This window comes from Sus scrofa, chromosome 8 (genome assembly GCF_054392235.1).
Source record: "Sus scrofa isolate SSC_HxYL_T2T_F1_AM1 chromosome 8, Sscrofa_HxYL_maternal_Yorkshire_Landrace_v2.0, whole genome shotgun sequence".
Classification (NCBI taxonomy): Eukaryota; Metazoa; Chordata; class Mammalia; order Artiodactyla; family Suidae; genus Sus; species Sus scrofa.
The window spans coordinates 144,758,463-144,779,235 of NC_139390.1; the positions used below are offsets into that span (position 1 = coordinate 144,758,463).

Here is a 20,773-nt window from a genome sequence, read left to right on the forward strand (position 1 = left end):
GATAATGGAAGTAAAACAAACAATAATACTGATGACTGCGTTGGGCATAAATTAGCACGTTCCCAAGTGATGTCAGGGTAGTACTGGTGAGTTAGCAGCAGCAATAGTTTTCTGCAACCCTGAAACTGGGAGCCTATGTACTGCGCTGTGCCATTGTTCTTTTTACATGGGGCAGATTATTATTATTTTCAGTGGACTGGCTGCTTTTCTCCTTAAGAACCAACCCAGGGAGGCCAAAGCAGTGCTCTGAAGCAAGGATGTTGGAGAGGTACCGGTGAGTGCCCTTGGACGAGCTGTAGAAAATGAGCCACGCCCCCTCCTTTACTTGCTGCTTTAGAGAAACTACCTGGGGGGACTCAGGTCTGTCAGCAAATTGTTCAGAAATATTAATCCTCAAGATGCAAAGCTTTCTTTGCCTATTAGAACCTTGGGAATGAAGTCTGAGTTACTACTTAGAATCTGTGTGATTGACCTTTTGGAGATAAGAACCAGGAACAAGAGATGCTTGTCTTAAGTCCAAACAACAGGGTGTGTTAGGTTGGGGTGTGGGAGAAGTGGAGAGGGGTGCTGGAAGTCAGTCCAAAGCTGGGAAACTTGGAAAGGACAGGGACCGTGAAAAGGCTGAAAGGGAAGTTTTCTCAGATTTCTACACGCAGATGAGTCCTCTGGGGGAGCATGTCAAAATGCAGATTTTTGTTTCAGTGGGTCTGGGGTGGGGCCCAGTTCCTGGACAGTGTTGACGTTGCTAGTCCAGGAACCACACTCTGACCAGGAAGGGTCTCGAGAACTCCTCTCCACCCTCGGAACTGTAGGCCGGGATACCTGTGACCACCCTGAATCACACTCTTAAATACACACGCAAATCCTGTTTGTCTTTGGTTGTCATATAGGGTTGATGGCCTAATAATTTCAATAAAAATTCCAAATATATTTCATCACAATTGTGTAAAACAAAAAACTTATGTATACAGTGTATGAGATGAACGGATAATAACTGACATTACATCTTGTATTCTACTAGAATGCTTTGGTGATGTTTCAAATCTGACCTCAGCAAGGGAACGGTTCCTGAGATTTTTGAACTGTCCCTCAGTGTGTTGTGTTTTTGGTCCATAGATTATCCCACAGACACAAAGAATTTTTTGCATGCTGACATTTGACATAGAATTTGAAAATGAACACAATTTTTTTAAAAAAAATTGGAGCATCAGAACTTTATGTAGGTTAAAATGGTGTGGGAAACAATGTCTCAAGAAATTTTCCATCCAGGGGTGAGATTGCTATAGCTCAGGTTTTCTCAAAGTAGAGTTCGTCGGAGTCCCCCAGGTGCTCTGTTAAAAATGCAGTTTCTTTAATTTGAGCTCACATTTACAAAACACAGTCCTGTATTTTTGACAAGCTTCCAGGTGACTCTTACATACTGCCATTTGAAAAATCATTGCCTGGATAAGGTGTTGGACTCCTCATAAAGGTATTTGGAAGGGCACCGTTCTCATGGCGATGCTGTATCCAAATTTAAGTTAATTTGTCCAAAGAAGCAGGTGTTTTGGTCCTTAGTTGCCCGCCTGTCCTTTCCCCAGGCTCCCATATCACTGCCCCTCCCCTTTTCCTAATTTTATCCTCTTGCTTTTTCCTCCAAGTTCCAGTCAAGCAAACAATAGGTACAATCTGGCAGCAGTGTGCACAGCACAAACCTGGAGAGTGAGAACACGCACAGATCACTCCGGAAGTTTCTCAGGTTGTTTCCAGAACAGAAAACTCAAATATCCCCATGTCCAGTGAAGACTCAGACCCCAGACCCGTCTGGAGTCACATGTCCTTCTCCTCACCTATCATTAGCTTCTGCTATCACTTCAACCCCCGGGTAATCTGCGTTAGAACACTTATTGTTAACAGTATGCCGCCAAAAAACACAATGAAACAGACCAAGTGACTTATCCCAGCCCTTTATACTTTGTCCTAGGCATGAATGCTCCTTGGAAATCTTCAAAGACACATCATTTCCTAGAGACCCACGCGAAGGGTTATTTAAACACCACGTTTCCTTATATGGACCCAGGAGTTAAATTTTGTGAAGATCTGGGGTGGACAAGTCCTTACATTATAAATCACACCTGGGTTGCTCTCCTAACCAAAATTAAGATCGATTTTACCCTTTCGGCGTAAGGTCATCACCTCAATTGCATATTTTAAAAGCTTTACACAGAGAACACAGTCCTTAGCAAGTTGAGCAGTTTTCACAAGAGGTGGTTTACTGAGTGGGAAATCACCGACCTCAGAGTCCAAAGGCTTAAATTTCCATCCTACTTTGACTTACTACTTCTGGATGTCCCCGGGCATGCCATTTTCTGAGAGAGAAAGCAGAAAACAATACCTTGCCATACCCGCAGGATTATGGTGTAATGAGATGATAGTGCAGGAAAAAGTGCGTTGCAATTTGTTAGAAGACAGGTGGATGTTACTGCTAACATCCTTACTTTGAGTTGGGTTTTATCCCCGAATTCCAACGGCTGCAACATAACAGCGATCATTTTCTTTTTCCTCTCTAGCCATCCAGACAAAAAGTCAGCATTTTGGCAGTGATGAACGTGGGCATGTGTGCGACTATTTTGAGAGATGAAGTATGAAGAAGGGAGTGAATGCCTGTCAATGTAGCAGATCAACTCTGTAGATTCATCTAAAAGAAGAGAGGCTTTTGATGAAAGGTCTTTACGTCTTGCTGTCTGTGACCTAAGCGTTCATGTGTAATAAGAGTATTCATGTGAATCAAACTGTACTTGTTCTTCCATTTGCACGGTTTCGAGTAACAGAGATTCACCAAACCCCTCCAAAATGTGACCAAAATTTTTACATACTCGAAAACTTAGTAAACTATGGTAGTACATTAGGGCTACCATCTGGCTGATTCTCTATCATGAGAGCCCTAAACAGTGTGAATTCCCACAGTCCCCACGTTTATTACTGAGAGCAGATACAAAAGTTAAAATCTATTAAATAACTGATGTTAGAAATAATTCTGAAAACTGTGGGCTTCCCTCACAGAAGGAGGCTTCTTGGAAATAAATATTTCCAATGGTCCCTTTGACATTCAGGACAACTGTGCGTCCTGGTAAGGGTGCCTGCTTAGGAAGATTCCCAGTGAGGGAGAGGAGAGGAGAGGGAAGAAGCACAGGAGAACATTTACGTCAGTCTAGACGTTGAGGATGTAGATTCTGAGTCCCGGAAAACTACTCATGCCTCTGTGAGCCCTAAGGTACCGCTTAGTACGAAACACAGCAATTCATGATGTGTTTTCCACCACTTCCTACATGGTCTTTAGTTTTATTCCCTTCCTTGCAATTGGGAGTCAAAGGGGTTACATCCAGTAGGCATCTAAGGCCCAAGTGTCACAGCTCTTCTGTGCCCAACTGATGAGCCTCTATGTCCCAACTGTTACATACATTCTCAGTTCTGCCTAGAGCTATACTCTGAAGAACCTCCTTTAGAAAGATGTAAATAACTGAATATGCCCTGCTTTGTAAGGATGGCAACCATATCAAAATAAAACCCTTCATGAAATAACCTGATACTCATTTGTCGGCTGATGATAGAAATCCAGAGTCAAAACTAGGAAATCAATTTAGGAGGGAATTGTCAGCTGCTAGAAAGTCAAATATTGTTTGTGAAATTTGTCTCAGGTCCTATCTTATCCTTGTTCAGAAAAAAGAATATATAGTTTTTTGGGGGGGGTTTGGTTACTGATTGGAATTTTATTTGCACAGTGAAAGGAAATAGTTTCAGAATAATTGGACACCCTGAATAAAGAACGCGGTATCCATAGTTTTTTGTTTGTTTGTTTGTTTCTGGTCTTACATTTATTTATTTATTTATTTTTGTCTTTTCTGGGCTGCACCCGAGGCACATGGAGGTTCCCAGGCCAGGGGTCTAATCAGAGCTCTAACTGCTGGCCTACACCACAGCCACAGCAACACCAGATCCGAGCCGCGTCTGCGACCTACACGACAGACAGCTCACGGCAACTCCAGATCCTTAACCCACTGAGCGAGGCCAGGGATCAAACCCTCAACCTCATGGTTCTTACTGCATTGCTGTGGCTGTGGCCGTAGGCTAGTGGCTGTAGCTCTAATTTGATCCCTAGCTGGGAACTTCCATACGCCCGGGTGCAGCCCTAAAAAAGCAAAGCAAAATAAAACAAAAGCAAAAAAAAGAAAATTCAAATTACCCACCCATCCAGAAAATATTAGGTGCGCAACAAATACTGGTTTCAGCTAATTCTAATTGGTGAATAAACATTTTAATAAGAAAACTAATAATTCTAACTTTACATTAGAATAGCATTTTAAGCCAGAAGATTATTTTGTGATCAAAAGCTGTTTCTGTCTTCTCATTGTCTTCCCCCATTCTCTGCTGGTTTATCTCTGAGGGTGCCCAGGCAATAGCAGGTGCTCAAGTAAATGCACAAATGAATTAAATTGAAAGTATTCACAGATGAATAGTTGAGCCAAGGCAGGTGATACAAAATCCCATCTTTTAATTAAATAATGGTTTGATTAAAGCAAGAGTCCTTTACAATCAAAGAATAAATGTTATTTTGAGAAGAAGCTCCAGGAGTTCCCATTGTGGTGCAGTGGATATGAATCCAACTAGTACCATGAGGATGAAGGTTCGATCCCTGGCCTCACTCAGTGGGTTAAGGGGATCTGGCGTTGCTGTGAGCTGTGGTGGAACTTCCATATGCTGCAGGTGCAGCCCTAAAAAGCCAAACAAAACAAAACAAAACAAAACAAAACCAACCAACAAACAAAAAACTTCCAGTGCAGTGGTGTCACGCCAATAGTAAAATATTTCTCGTTTCCCTTTTATTAAATCTAAAGGCCAAATAATGTAATCCTAGTATTTCCTTGCACTAAAGGTAAAAATAAGAGGTGCAAATAACTAAGAACACTTAGCAAACCTCCTAATCGAGATATTTCTCCAAATATAACAAAAAACTAAGAAAACATGATCATCGGGGAAAACCAGGACACAGCAAACCCAGCTTCACTTCGGAAATAAAACTAAACTAATGTTTGAGGTGTTTTAAAAAAGGCCACAGTAAAATGGGGTTTTCATGGGTGTTTATATTTTTGAAAGGGGAAAAAAATGACTACCATTTTATTCTTTGTGCAGAACAGTCTGTTTCGTCTATTAAAAAATAAATTAGCAGTCATCTCCAAGAAATCATCTTGACCAGCATTAATGACTAGTGCGGTAGTTAACAGCCCGAGGCGTAGCCGGAGGCCATTAAGGCTTTTGGGGGGGAGGTGGGGGGATTGTGATTTACCAGTAATTAACTATAGCTATGAATCCAAACTTCCTAAGAAAAGAGATAAAAGTTAGCTGGTTTATTCGGCTTACCTTTTTATACACCTGCCCCACTTTCTTTTTTTTTTTTTGGAAATGGGAAAAGAGGACATTGCCGTCATATTACAAGTCAGGTTGGACAGGAAATAATTCATTTAATGAAACAGGCACACTCAGGGGACCAATTAATACCTTTTCAAGCCTCGACTATAACCTATAAGAGCCACTGTAAAAAACAACAACAAAAAACCAAACTCAGTCTAACACATTAGTTGATTGTCGGTGAACCGAAACTCAATCATGAGATCATAAGGATTTGGGGGGGCTTTTTTTTCAGTGTTTAATCCTATCTCAATAAAGGTAAATACATAAGGATTATAAATCCACAAAGCTGAAGTAATATAGATTGGGGGAACCTCAAGAGGGTCAGGAGATAATGAAGATTATACCTCAATATTGGGATTATGATGCTAGTTCTTTATTTCAATAAAAGTGGATAGAGATCTTTCCTATCAGGGACAGGGCTTAGCTGTAAGGACAGAGTAATCTTCTGGGAATTATACATACAGGCTTGACATCATTTTTATTGGATGGCTGATGAACTGGAAAACTCCGGGATGGCCAGGCTTTAATTTGTAATCTTAATTTTCATATAAATCGGTGCATTTCAGGGGGAGGGAGAGGAGGCCGTGTGGGACTTTGATGCTTGCTAGCCCTGTGGTAATAAGACAGCGCGGGAGCATGGGCTGCAGTACTAACTCATCCCGTATCTGATTCTGTCTTTTCCTCTATCCATCTGTCTTCCATCTTTACATCTATCATTTAGAGAAATTTACAGCCTGCAGATACCAGAGAAGCTAATGTTAGTGCAATCTTCCCTCCACCTTCTCTTGGCATGATCTATAGTAATCTACTTATCATAGACATGCACACTATAATGTGTAATAATTTAATCTTCAGCCAGGAAAATGACTACAATTGTTTTCCAAGCATGCATTAATAAGGCTTTTTCCTTCTTTTTACCTTTTGTAAAGGCTACAGGGCATGAGAGAACACTGATTTCCCTTCATAAAACAATTTTCTTGGTGTTTCCCATATATAACTTTCGTATCCATAGGATTACAACAGGGCAAAGCTATTCAAACTAAAATATGGTAATGACTTATGTGGTCACAGAGAAACTAGACCCACACATGTGCAATCTAGAAAGCAGGTACCCCTCACATTGAAGGAGAAGTAAAGAGCTGGCGTTCTCTTGTGCCACAGCAGGTTAAGAATCTGGCACTGGCGCTGCAGCAGCCTGGTTGCCTGCTGTGGCACAGCTTCAATCCTTGGTTTGGGAACTTTGGCCTTTGGAACAGGTGTGGCCAAAAAATAACAGTGAAAGACATGCCATTGAGCGGAGTATTTTAGAAAAAATCTATCGATAAAATAGAATTTCCTCTCTAGATTATTCCAGTCTCTTACATCATCAGGAAAATGGAATCTTCTTGCAAAATTATTAGACTAAAAGGCTATTTGAATTGATTGACCATAGAACAATGAGGAAATTATTTGTTAAGAAGTATATATTTTTTCTCTCCTCAACTAATGCTTCTACTTTTCCAGCTTTCCTTTTCAGTTTAAAAAATGTAAGTTGTCCTTTTGTTCCTTTACTATTGTCCAACGGCTATTTTACTTCCGGGTCCAAAAAAATATGCCTTGACATCGACCCCTTTCTATATACGCCTTGGCTCCCTTTGCAGAAATGCTGACACACCTCTCATCTCTGTTTAGGCTGGAACGATGCAAATCCTAGCCAACTAATGACTCCATCCATCTCTCCACTGCATCAAGCACTGTATAAAGTGCCGGATATACTTATGGGATATACAAAATTTTCCCTGGAGGAATTCACGACCTAGTGGGAAGACAGACTTACAACAACAACAACAAAACACCTCCGAGGAGGCTTCCAGAAGAAGCGACCCTGGCGCTGAAATTTAGGATACGAAGAGGTGAGCAAAGCGAAGTTGACGGTGGATAAAGATGGGATAACAGCCTTGTAAAGGCAGAGAAAGTGGGAGGGAATCTGGCACGTAATGAAGGAACGGCGTTCACAAGGATTTACAAAAATGACCGAGCTCGTGAGGGACGGCGCGGTAGGCGGGAGACCCTCAAAGGGAACCACGCTGGCTACGGTCCTCAGTTGAAGATGCGAATCTCTAGAAGGACGTCCATCTGCGTTTACCCAGCAGCGCCAGCGACGGGAAAAACTCATTACAGTGACAGAGCTAAGTTTACTTCCACAATTCTAATATTTAAGAAATTCTAAAGTTGTCTAGTTTTCTTAGAACTAGAAAACACATAACATAGAGCTACCCATTCTAGCTCTGTCTTGAACCACACAGAGTATGATTCATCGTTTCATGTGACTATCCTTGAAACAGTTAAAGACACTTATAAAGTCCTTCCGAGGTCAGCTGCTTAAAACATGCCTTCCTTATAATGGTTTTCAAAACTTTAACATTCTGATGTCTGTTCTCCAGATAAGCTGCTTTTATGTGTGGCATCTGGATCTCAAAATCACAGCCTCTGTTTGGCCTGACGTGTAGAGCGCAGGGAGGGACGTCCACCAGCCTTTTCCTCACCTGCTGTTTCTGTCACTGTTTCTACTTGAATTCGATGCTTTTGGCAGACATACTAACCATTCACACAGCTCTCTGATTCACCTACGATGCTAATCCTTGCCTTGTGTGCTTCCTTTTCACCACATCTCTGCTGTCCTTTATTGCTGCAGATGGGTTTTTGAACCAAAGTCTAGAACACTACATTTATCCCTAGTTAAGTTCATTATTTAAATCTGTCAGTTCTCCATGTAACAAGTATCAAGAGGTCTTACATATGAAACAGTGTAAAATCTGCCAAAATAGGTGAATGCAATATTATTATTGCAAACAATAAATTTTAATAGTAATTAAATACAAGGGACTGACGACACACAAGACGCAATGAATACTGACAGTTAAAGGAGCTCTGAAGTTCAATAAATATAAATATTTAAATATTCAGATATTACTCTTTATTCTTTAGCCATTAAATGGCAGACAGTGGGTAAGATATTCCCATTGTGCCTCAGCGGTAACAAACCCAACTAGTGTCCAGGAGGATGCAGGTTTGATCCCTGGCCTCGTTCGGTGGGTTAAGGATCCAATGTCGTCATGAGCTGTGGTGCAGGTCATAGATGCGGCTCAGATCCCGCACTGCTGTGGCTGTGGTGTGGAACGGCAGCTACAGCTCCGATTCAACCCCTAGCCTGGGAACTTCCATATGCTGCATGTATAGCCCTAAAAGTCAAAAAAAAAAAAAAAAAAAAAAAAAGATTCATTCCTTGGCATACTTCTGTCCTCTCTAGATAGTGAAAATGGATAAAATATTCAAAAGAATGACCAAAACAACTTAGGCTCAATAGTAAGATACACCTTTGTAGACAGGAAAAAAAAAAAAACACAAAACCCAAAAAAAACCAGAAACACAAAAGACATGAGCACCATGAGCCACAGGTCTGGAAGCAGACAGCAGCAGACAAGCATCCCGTGGGGTGAAAAGAAATGAAAAGCTTCCAGGGAAATCAGGCAGCTGCACGCAGTATCTCTTGACAAAAGGCTGGGAAAAAAGTATTGCCAACTTGATGGTTCAGATAGCAGATTTACAGGGAGTTGGGTAGTGGGGAAAGATACATTCTCGTGCCTACAAACCTAGCCAAGCCAGTTGACATCTTTTTTTTTTTTTTTTGGCTTTTTGCAATTTTGGGGGCCACTCCCACGGCATATGGAGGCTCCCAGGCTAGGGGTCTAATCGGAGCTGCAGCTTCCGGCCTACACCACAGCAACACAGGATCCGAGCTGCATCTGCAACCTATACCACAGCTCACGGCAACGCCGGCTCCTTGACCCACTGAGCGAGGCCAGGGATCGAACCCGCAACCTCATGGTCCCTAGTCGGATTCGTTAACCACTGCGCCACGATGGGAACTCCCAGTTGACATCTTATAGGAAGGCCCGGTAGAGCAGAAAGGAATGAGGTCTATGGCTGTGTGGAGGCCGATTCATTACTGTCAAATCATCAGCCAGGAAGGCGGGAATAGACAAAAAGGTAACAAACGGAGCATTTATTCCTTCCAGGAAAAAAAAAAATTACAAAATATCACAGTAAATATAACTGGATTATCAGCCTGAATTCACACACACACTTGGCAAAATGCTGCTTACAGGAAACAGATTTAAACTATACATCACTAATCTGTTTCCCAGTAACTTAAATACTAGCTCAGCGGCTTCATGGATAAAGTATCCACTGTGTCAGGACTGGAGACTGTATAGACATAACGTGACTTCCCTCTCACCAGATCTGACATGATGCCACCACAGCCAAGTGCCTTACGTGGTAGCAGGTCGATCGTGTCAGATCCCTTCTCTCATGGAGGGTGTAGAATTTGCCTTTATAGAAATATATAAACTTGTTCTGGATATGAATTTCCCTCCCAGCCTTCAGCACTTCTGCCAATACCATTATTTGTGAGCTTAAAGAATGCCTGATTCACTGTCACGGAATGCTACACAAACAAGGAACCCTGGACAAGGAACCCATTTTTCCGCAAAGGAGATGCAGCTCAGGCCTGTGGAATCACTGGACCGACCCCAAGCCTCGTCTTGTAGAAATGGCTGCTACGAAACAACAACGGAACTGAAAGCTCAGTGGTATTTAACCTTGAAAATTTGGGACGCAAATTAAGAAGCAGTATGTGCCTTGAACCAGGAGCCAGTGTAGTGTTATGTCTCCAATGGTCAGAATGTACTGGCTTGGGGGCCAAGTGCTGGAGGTGGGAGTGGTCCCTCATACTATGCCTAATACCCCACTTAAGCGATTTCGGCTTCTCAATCCTGCCGTCTTGTCTTAATGGGTTTAGCGGTCCTGGTGTTCCAGAGAGGAATGTTTATACCAGGTATGTTAAATTGGAACCTGTGTCTGCCCCTGGCCATTTGGGATTCCTCATGCTTCTAAACCAGCAAACCATCTTGAACAGGATAATTGGTGCTGTTTTCCAGAAGGAAAACCGGACTGTTGTCAAACACTGCGGCAAAGATGACCGTGTCTAGCGCCCAGGAGCTCCACTGAAACATGTCTGAGTGTGCTTCTTGCTTAAGAGTACTGGCCTTCAAACCGCAGTAGCTAAACGAGTGAGACCCTGCAGCAGGAAGGTCTGGGTCATCTTCTTCTTTTCTTTGTCTTTTTAGGGCCGCACCCCTGAGGCATATGGAGGCTCCCAGGCTACAGACTGAATTTTTATATCTTTGACTAGGTGTTTGCTTACATTATTTTGGTTTTGTCCATGACACTGATTTATCTGTCTTCCATTTCTGTTCTTTTCTCTCTTGCCTTTTTAAACCATATTTATTTTGATTTCACATTACATCCTTTCTAATTCCTACCATTAATTGTGCCTTGGTTTTCAGAAGAACCCATTTTCCTTTGGGCTGCTTCCGAGCTGGCTCATCTCTAAAGTATTTAAATGTTTTCCTTCTACTTTTGTTCTGAGCATTGCCAGTCTCATTCCTAGCTAGGATCTTTGCAGGAAATGGATGGCATGCTCACACTGAAAAAAATTCATAGGAGTTCCTGTCATGGCTCAGTGGTTAACGAACCCAACTAGCATCCTTGAGGATGTGGGTTCGATCCCTGGCCTCACTCAGTGGGTTAAGGATCCGGTGTTGGAGTGGGCTCTGGTGTAGGCTGGTGGCTTCAGCTCCGATTAGATCCCTAGCCTGGGAACCTCCATACACCACGGGTGCGGCCCTAAAAAAAAAAAAGAAAGAAAAAAATTAATAAGGAGAGTATTTACGAAGGTGAAAGTAGAATGAAGAGAACTTCCTGGGGCTGGTGCAGTCCTCCCGTGGGGCCGCTCTTCAGACTGTAGATGTAAAGGGGGCAAAGGGAGGGAGTGGTCGCTGGAACCCGAAGAGGAGCCCCTTGAAAGGCTCTCCTTACTTCGTCGAGGACCTCGGCCAGGCAGCCCAGCTTGACCCACTGGGGCGCCCAGGGAATAACCCGGCCTCCGCTCCTCTCCCCGTCCCTCCTTCTGCCAGTGCTCTCAGTTGGCCAAGCCCCACTAGACGCTGGAAAAGGGAACTTTCTCAAGGTGCCCAGCAAGTCACCTTCCCTGAGCTCTTCTAGCTCTACTGCGCCCCTTTCAGCTAATTGTCTCGTTAGGGTTTTATGAATCCTTGATGACGAGTGCGGTTATGATTTTACCTCCTTCACGGTCTATTTTTCTTGGTGAATGTTCACATCTGATAGTGGTTTTTCCTGTTTTTTCCTGTTTCTTTATCTCTTTTTCCCCGGCAACAGCTCTGCTTCAAGCCTCTGCTTCTTCCTGTTATGATCACTTGTCTTTCAAATGAGCGCCCCACTCTGCCCATCAGCCGTGTGTGGAAGCGTGGATAAGGCTGTGTTGTAGGCTCCCAGCATTTCTGCTAGTGACAGAGGTGACTGTGCGCGTGCATCCTCCCTGCGACAAACCGCAGCGCGTGAGCAACGTACAACGCTGCTCCTCCTTTCCCCACGACCAGAGGTTACCTTCTGCAAATGCGATTATTCATGTGATCCCTCAGTCAACCCTGACTCCAAGCGTCCAGACATGTCCCCTGTCCCCACTGCTGTGAATAAGGGCAGGTTGTTTTATATTTCCCTGAAGCACACTTATTTGAGAGACGTGTGTTGAGCCTTTGCTGAGCTCCGCCACGACGCAGGCCCTCGCTTCATGGGTGCATCTGTCCCAGTCGGCCTTTATTGCGTTTGGCTGTTCCTTTTTTCCCACTTTGTGATGATCGTTTGGCAGTTTCATACGTCTCTCAGTTCTGTCAGAGATCAAGTATGCGTTACTTTTTGCTCCTCTTCCTTTTTTGGCTTTTGGAGGATTTCTTATTTAAAAAAAAAAAAAAAAAAAAAAAAACCTCACAGGCCTCACTCCATCATTTTCAAACCAGAAATCACATTTTGCTCTTCCAACAACCACATGTATAAAGAACATATAAAGCTCATGTTCTACCACGTTAAAGAAAAAAAAAAAATCCCTGGCCGAAGCTCAACACACATAACTCATTACACATAAGAACACCTTCCAAGTGCTGAGTATATCCAAATAACTCTGACTTAAGATTTCCCCCACGTGTATAGGTATTTTCATTTTTCAAAGATACATCATCTGTTCCTAAGCCTATTTCTCTTTGTTTGTGTCTGAAACCTTCCTGGATGTACAGTCTTCTGAAATGTCAACATACTACCTTCAGGGCAGAAAATAGATTGTCCCAATCATACCTTATCCTCTTATCCTCCAGAGCTCCCACTTTGCCGGTGAAGTAACATGGGAGTTGATGAAGATAAAATTCTGTGACCGTAATCCCAACTGGGAGGCAGAGTCATCTCCTAAACAGTTCTGTCAACTGGGATTTATCTTCATGGAAGGCGTATAAAGCATCGTTTACATAAATAACATGGAGCTTTGAGTTGGACAAATATCAGGGATGAGTAACTGCCCTGGAGTAGACCTATTAAATCAATCACTGGGGCTCAGACAATCAGAAGAGCACTGACGATCGCCATACAAAACCTGATCACAACATAATCTTCCCCTGCTTCTTGATGAGGTGACAAAATACGCCGTGTTCATTGAACAGCTGCTTTCATAAGGAGAGCAATAACGAAAAAAATCTCCCAGAACCTTTAGCACTTTCCCATGGAAACAAGACTTCCAGTGAGAAAATTAAAATGCCAAGAAGATTTATACTCACCTATGCAGATGTCCTACCATCTTAGACATGTTCCATTACTTTTAAAGCACAGGAAGGAGAAACAATGTCATTTTTGCAAAGTACTGTTATTGAAATATAAAAGTAAGAGGCATGGTTCCTATTAGGGCTGAATTATCCGCCCCCCATTCGCCGGTTGAAGTTCGAACGGACGGCGCCTCAGAAGAAGACCCTCTTTGGACATGGGGTCTTTAAAGAGGTACTTCGGTTAAAACGGGGTCATACGAATCGGCCCGCATCACTATGACCGAGCCCTAGTCCTTATAAAAAGAGGAGACGTGAACTCGGATACACGCAGAAGGCAGGCTGGGAATACGCCCGAGGAGGCGGCTGTGTGCGAGCCAGACAGGCCTCAGAGGAAACCAACAGGCCCCCCTGACGCCAGCCTCCCGGCTCCGGAGCCGGAGGGGATGACAAGACTCAAGCAAGGCTCGTCCCTTGTTTAAGCCTCCAGGGCTGCGACACGCCCCTGTGGCAGCCTGGCACACACTCCTCTCTTGGAAAGGCCCATCAGGAGAGAGCGAGAAAGGCCCAAAGGGAAGTGATGGCTCCCTTGCTCAGAGCACATTCTGACACGGGGGGCCAGCACCCAGTTCCTCAGGGATCACCCACGGAAGCCGCTGTTCCTTTCATCGCTTCCACTTCGCCGTGAAGGCCTCCTATCACGTCCTCTCGACGAAGAAGAGCTAAAGTCACACAACTACTTGGAAAGACACCTGCCAGAGCTGCATAAAGCAAGCAGGAAACCGTATTCCCCACGGAAAACCCTCTTACAAACGGGTTAACTGAGGAAGGAGGCATTTAAATAGTATCTGCCAGTTGATGTCCAGGTGGGTGTAAAGAAGAGACATGCATAAATTACTAGGGAAAAATCAGGGAAAATACCTTTGCAAGGATTACAAGGTTATGACATGTCAGATTCTTTTAAAAGTACCCATAAAATAAGGAAAATAGGCCGAATTTAAGATCCTCTTACCAAAGATGAATTTTCACCCCTCAAACTTTCTATCCTTCTAAGTGACCTTTTAATGAATAAATAAATGATAATATCACATCTCCTCGCATCTATGTTTTATGAAAATCTTCGTTTTACTGCTTCCTAGCAAGTGAGAGCAAGAAATGAAACGAAGTCATTGAGAACCCAGAGGGCCCTCCCACGAGCAAACGTGGGCTGGCATCCCACTGGGACACACATCTTAGGAAAAAGGACCTGCTCGCTTGCTCCATGCTGGCTTTTCTGAGCACATGAACAATCTTTCAGGTGATTTGGAAAATTGGAGGCATAGCAAACTCTATTGAATCTAGATCTCAGGACACCCAAGCCGAACTCATGGCCGTGTGGCTACAGCAGTGGTAATGGTTTACTTTGGGAAATGTATGGAACGTAAACACACATTTTTTTAAGTAGTCTGATAACAACGGCCTTATTTTCCAAGCTTTCTTGGACTGATCTTTAAGATCTACATCAAGTGTCTTATCCCAGTAATACTAAGCACCACTTCATTTCATGCATGATCTGGGGGGGTAGGGGGTCTCTATTTGAAGGCAAATTCCACCCATGGTAGTGCTGACATTTTCTGGTCACGTGTCAGATGTGATCCAGAAAAGACCACAGTGGATCTATTCCACGCAGCTTTCTCTACATGAAGGACCAAAGAACAAAGAACTTAGTGCATGAGGAGAGGCCACCGCTGCAGTGATAGAGAGATGCCTACCTGGTGGCAGTGTCTTAGCAGCACGCTGGGGCTGCGGGCTAGTGCGGGGAGAAAGGAAAGCATGCCTTTACGCCTAGGCTTCTATTCAGCTATGGCTGTGCCTTGCCACAGGAGGCCTGGGCTCTCAATATTACACATTTTTATTGACAGGGTACTTTTAATTTGCACCCAAGCAGGTGTAATACACTCATTAAATTAGGGGGAGGGGCTCAGAAAGGGTTCCTAAGTCAGTCTCACAATCTGCCTGAAACTAGCCGTCCTCTGTCACTCCCTAGGCTCAGGCGTGTGTTGAGTCCAAACCTCTCAGAAACCTACCTTCTATAAGAAGCAAAACCAGGGTACTTTTGAGAATGAAATGGGGCACTCAATAGCTATAATGACGTAATTTCTTCAATCTGGCTTTATTACATTGCCTGTCCAAATGCCATATTTCTATTAAAAGCTCGTTTCAAAACTAAAATTCATGCTAAAAATATAAAAATAATGTATCTGTACATGAAAGCAAAATAAAAATGTCTTCATATGAATTACCTGAACGTTCAAAGTAAACAGGTTATCCTTCCCTTTGTAATAACGTGGATAGGCCTTGAGGGTATCATGCTACGTAAAATAAGTCCGAGAAAGACAAATTCTGTATGTTCTTGCTTACACGTGGAATCTAAAAACCCTGAGCTCCTAGAAACAGAAGAGACTGGTGGTTGCCAGAGGTGCCGAGGTGGGGGTTGGGGGTGAGGGAAGCGTGTGAAGGTGATTTTAAAAAACAAGCAAGACAATTATTCTTGGTTCATGTTCACATTCTTTAGTTAGGCTCCTTTTTTCGGTTTTTACTTTTTTTTTTTTTTAAGGCCTGCACCCATGGCATATGAAGTTCCCAGGATAGGAGGTCAAATCGGAGCTGCGGCCTCTGGCCTACACCACAGCCACAGCAACACCAGATCCAAGCTGTGCCTGTGACCTACACCACTGCTCATAGCAACTCTGGATACTTAACCCACTAAGCATGGCCAGGGATCGAACCTGCATCCTCATGGATGCTAGTCGGGTTCTTAACCTGCTGAGCCACAATGAGAACTCCTTAGTTAGAGTCTTAGCTGTAATATACGTCACTGGCACTTTTCTGAAGAGTTAAGTTTTTTCAATACTATATATTTTTAATATTTTAATAAAATTACCTACAAATTTCTCTACAGTTGCATTTTGGGATTAATAAAATTAAAATATCGACACAATTGACTCCTCTGTAGACTATAATATTTTTAGTTGGGAAAATGCTATTGCTGGGTTCTGAGGCTTTTAATAGGATCAAAGGAAATTCTGCTAACTAGAGGATATCCTCAATTTTAATTGTATTGAAGTATGCAAATATCTCAGCCCAAGTATTTTAACAGTTAAAAGACAAAAGAGATACAAGAACAGGAAAAAATAGATGACAGATGAGGAACTCTCACTAAGAAAAATAAGCCATGGTACATCCAGAAAAGACAGAAAGTCTAATTTGAACGGACACATGCATCCCCATGCTCACAGCAGCACTTCTCCCAACAGCCAACACATGGAGGCAACTTAATGTCCATCAAAAGACGAATGGATAAAGACGTGACGGACACACAGACACACACACAGGACTGCTACAGAGCCATCAGAAAGGATGAAATATTGCCATCTGCAGCAGCCTGGATAGAGCTAGAGAGTATCATGCCGAATGAAGCAAATCCCCCAAAGACAAACATCATATGATATTACTTATATGGGAATCTAAGTAATAAAATGAACTTTCTGACAAAACCAAGGGACTCGCAGACATAGAAAACAAACTTACAGTCACCAAAGGGGAAGGGGAGAGGGAGGGATAAATTAGAAATATATGGGGTTAACATATACACACCACTACATATAAAATAAACACCAAGGACCTCCTGTACATAGGGACCTACCCTCAACACTTTGTAGTAACTTCTAAGGGAAAAGAATCTATCTATCTATCTATGTACATATTTCTGAAAAATACATATCTGAAAAAATATACATATATGTGTATGCTGAATTGCTTTGCTATTTGGCTGAAATTAATACAATATTGTAAATTAACCATACTTTGATAAAGGAAGGAAAATATGGCGTGGAGCAGAAGCAAATTATGTCAAATATGTCAACATGAACTTCAGAAAAATTAATAAAAAACCATATCTTCAAAACAAAAGCAGAATGTAGAGATGAAAGAGCTCGAGGGAGACCTGGCGATTTCCCTGTCAGTCTGGGCCACGTAGGCTCACTAGAGACATTCTAATCATTTTGATCCTTAAATTGAAAATGCCTGTGTCATCGACATTCTCGTCATGGCTTAGCGGTTAACGAATCCGACTAGAATCCAGGAGGATGCAGGTTCGATCCCTGGCCTCGCTCAGTGGGTTAAGAATCCAGCGTTGCTGTGAGCTGTGGTGTAGGTCACAGAAGCGGCTTGGATCCTATGTTGCTATGGCTGTGGTGTAGGCTGGCAGCTACAGCTCCAATTCGACCCCTATCCGGGGAACCTCCATATGACATGGGTGTGGCCCTTAAAAAAAATGCCTCTGTCATCATACTCATTCCTGCAAGGTTACTTGGTTTCTCTGCAGATCTTCCAACACATCCCCATCAGGTTTTAAACCTATTAAGGAGTATGACGGAGGGGCATCATGGATTAGCCAAGTCAAAAGAGTAGCAACCATAGTCCCCTAAAACAACTAGGAAGTATCGTTGGCTTAATTCTAAAATGTATCCAGAAATCCCACTCCTGGGCATATACCCAGACAAAACTTTCATTCAAAAAGATACATGCACCCCCTTGACGTCTCATGCGGCTCAGCTGGTTAAGAATCGAACTAGTATCCCTAAGGATGCCGGTTCGATCCCTGGCCTCGCTCACTGGGTTGAGGATCCAGCGTGGTTGTGACCTGTGGCAAAGGTCACAGATGCGACTTGGATCCCAAGTTGCTGTGGCTGCGGCGGAGGCCGGCAGCTGCGGCTCTGATTTTACCCCTCGCCTGGGAACTTCGACATGCCGCGGGTGTAGCCTTAAAAAGGACAAAGAGAAAAAGAAAAAAGATGCATGCACCGCATGTTCAGTGCAGCACCAGGCACAATCGCCAGGACGCGGAAATACTGCAAAAGGCCACGCACAGACGGGCGGCTTCAGAAGACGTGGGGCACGTGCACAAGGGAAACTCCTCAGCCTCAAGACACACGACACAATGCGCCTGGCAGGAACGAGGATGCAGCCGGAGTCCCCGCTAAGTGACGTCGGTCAGAAGGAAGGACGAATCCTCCGTGGCATCACTCACATGTGAGGTCTAAGACATGCCACAAAGGAGCCGATCCACGAAGCAGAAACAGACTCACGGACAGAGAACAGACGTGCGGTTGTCGAGGAGCGGGGAGGAAGTGAGACGGAAGAGGAGTCTGGGGTTGGGAGCTGCCAACTCTTCCACTGAGAAGGGACGAGCGACGCGGGCGGGCCAGACAGCAGGGAACTGTCAGTCTCTTGGGAGAGCACAGGATGGAAGACAAGGTGAGGAGAAGAACGCATATGCGTGTGACTGGTCACGATGCCGCACGGCAGACACGGACACAGCGCTATAGAGCCACTAAAAGAAGAAAGAAGGCCAGCGAGAAAAAAATGTCATCCGAGTCGTTTTTCGGAGACCAAAGTCCATCACGGGAAGCCGTCCTGAGGTCACTAGTGGAGACAGAGCGGTCAGCTCCCTCTAAATGGCAGCGGTCTCCTTTCCCTCTCCCCGTGTGTGAGGTCCCTTCTCCCCTCCCTCCCGCCCGGTTATCTTTACCATCGCTGCTGATGAACAAAGGTTAGAAAGAAATGACCAAATTCGCATCTGCGAATCACGTTTGAGAAAAGTGAGTGACTTGGTGATGTACTTCTGATGCGTTAAACCTAATCCGTAGCATTTACTTGCCAATGCAGGGTGATCTCATACGCTTTTTAAAAATATTCACGTTGGGGAGTTCCCGTCGTGGCGCAGTGGTTAACAAATCCGACGAGGAACCATGAGGTTGCAGGTTCGGTCCCTGCCCTTGCTCAGTGGGTTAAGGATCTGGCGTTGCCGTGAGCTGCGGTGTAGGTCGCAGACGCGGCTTGGATCCCGAGTTCCTGTGGCTCTGGTGTAGGCCGGTGGCTACAGCTCCGATTGGATCCCTAGCCTGGGAACCTCCATATGCCGAGGGAGCAGCCCAAGATATAGAAAAAGACAAAAAAAAAAAAAAAAAAAAAAATTCACGTTGGGAGGCGAGTATCAAAAAAGGCTTGAGAAAACTGAAGGGAAGAGCAAAGAATGTGTACAAATAAAAAAGTCAAGATAGCAAACCTATTATTTCAGGTATATTTTAAGCAGCTATAACCCTAAATTTCAATGGCTTAAACGAAATAGAATCTTTCTTCTTTCTTGGTAAAGGTCTTGTGTGCATTTCCAGGCTAGTGGGGAAGTTCTTTCCCTACAGATCTCATGTTCCTCTTCCATTTCCTAGGGTCGTTTTCTCTGCACTGGGTGAGGTTGGGTCTACTCCAAGGTCTAGCTTGGAAGCAGGGAGAAAGAGCCGAAGCGGCAGGCCAGCAATTTCTTCTTTAAATCACGTTACTTGGAAGTCGCACGTAACACTTATCATGAGATACTTGATGCCATAGATATGGCATGTGAAATATATGGCATATGAAATGTGTGTGTATATACACACACGTATATGCAATACAAATAAGTATACTAAACATCTAATGATCTATACATCACATACACATATGTGGATAGACTCTCAGACGATGCAATGACACAACTAAAACGAGACTGCGTTATGAAGCGTTTGAGTGTTTTTACGGAAAATTTGTCAGATTGACATTCGTCGTCAACTGTTCTGCCTTCTCACTTTGGCCCCCCACCATCCTGCTTGTTTCGTATGCCGACTTCTAGCATTTGCAACCCAACTGCGCAGGAATCAGTCATATTTTCTTGGAACAGCTATCGTGTTGCACAGGGTACTACCAGTAATTCTCCCAGAACAGCAGATCAGTACACTTGGGGAGGCTCTCAGAAGAGCAGACAAATAGATGCGAAGCTATTTCGGAATGGCCTCAGGGGCCATGTGCCAGTTCGGTTTTACATGGAATTCCTTTTCTGTGATAGCTTTCCTTATACAACTACAGATGAGTTTTAAAATACACTCACGAAATAAAATGGAAGAAAGAGGCAACATTAAACATCAAAAAACACAGATAATTTGTTAAGCATGCTGCTCAGATCTTTAGTGAACAATTCGCAAAGTTATTAAAAGCGGACATTTGCAAGACACTTTCAAGACACTCTACCTATGGTATCGATCTATATGAAAGGGCCTATTTCCAAGCAAAATGCCTCTGATGCCCTCTTGTAGCCCACATACACATTCTTACTCTCGACATACTCCACATGTTGTGTAAAATTACGTATGTAGCTCTACTAATATAAGGCCAAATAAACCACCTCAGTAGACTGAGAGGAAGTTGGTTCAGCCAATCTTCAGTTTTTCTCTAGTTCTGCTACAGAAGCATCTTAGCATCTGCCATTTTCCAAAGAAATTAGAGGCTCCTTACACTGAGATTGCCTCCCATTCCAGACAAATTAATTTTAAGCCTCTCAGACCACAGGAATATTGGAATGACAATGAACTACTATTGAAAAGGGTGGCTTTGTCCTATGACGTAGAATCAGATGTGCATCGTGGGCTTTTGTAGAGTGGGCCCCAGACGCAACTGCTTCCTGTTCCATCCCGCAGCGAGCTGGCCTCTTCCCGCCAGGCCCCAGGCCGCAGCTCTTCTGCTTTTCCACTGGTGCCCAGCTGTTATCA

General features: G+C 43.7%; 1 long non-coding RNA gene across 7 annotated transcripts in view; it reads right to left on the bottom strand.

Moving 5' to 3' along the window:
- Positions 1-20,773, bottom strand: part of LOC102167132 (uncharacterized) — a 659,279-nt gene that overhangs the window by 409,047 nt on the left and 229,459 nt on the right. The window lies entirely within an intron of this gene.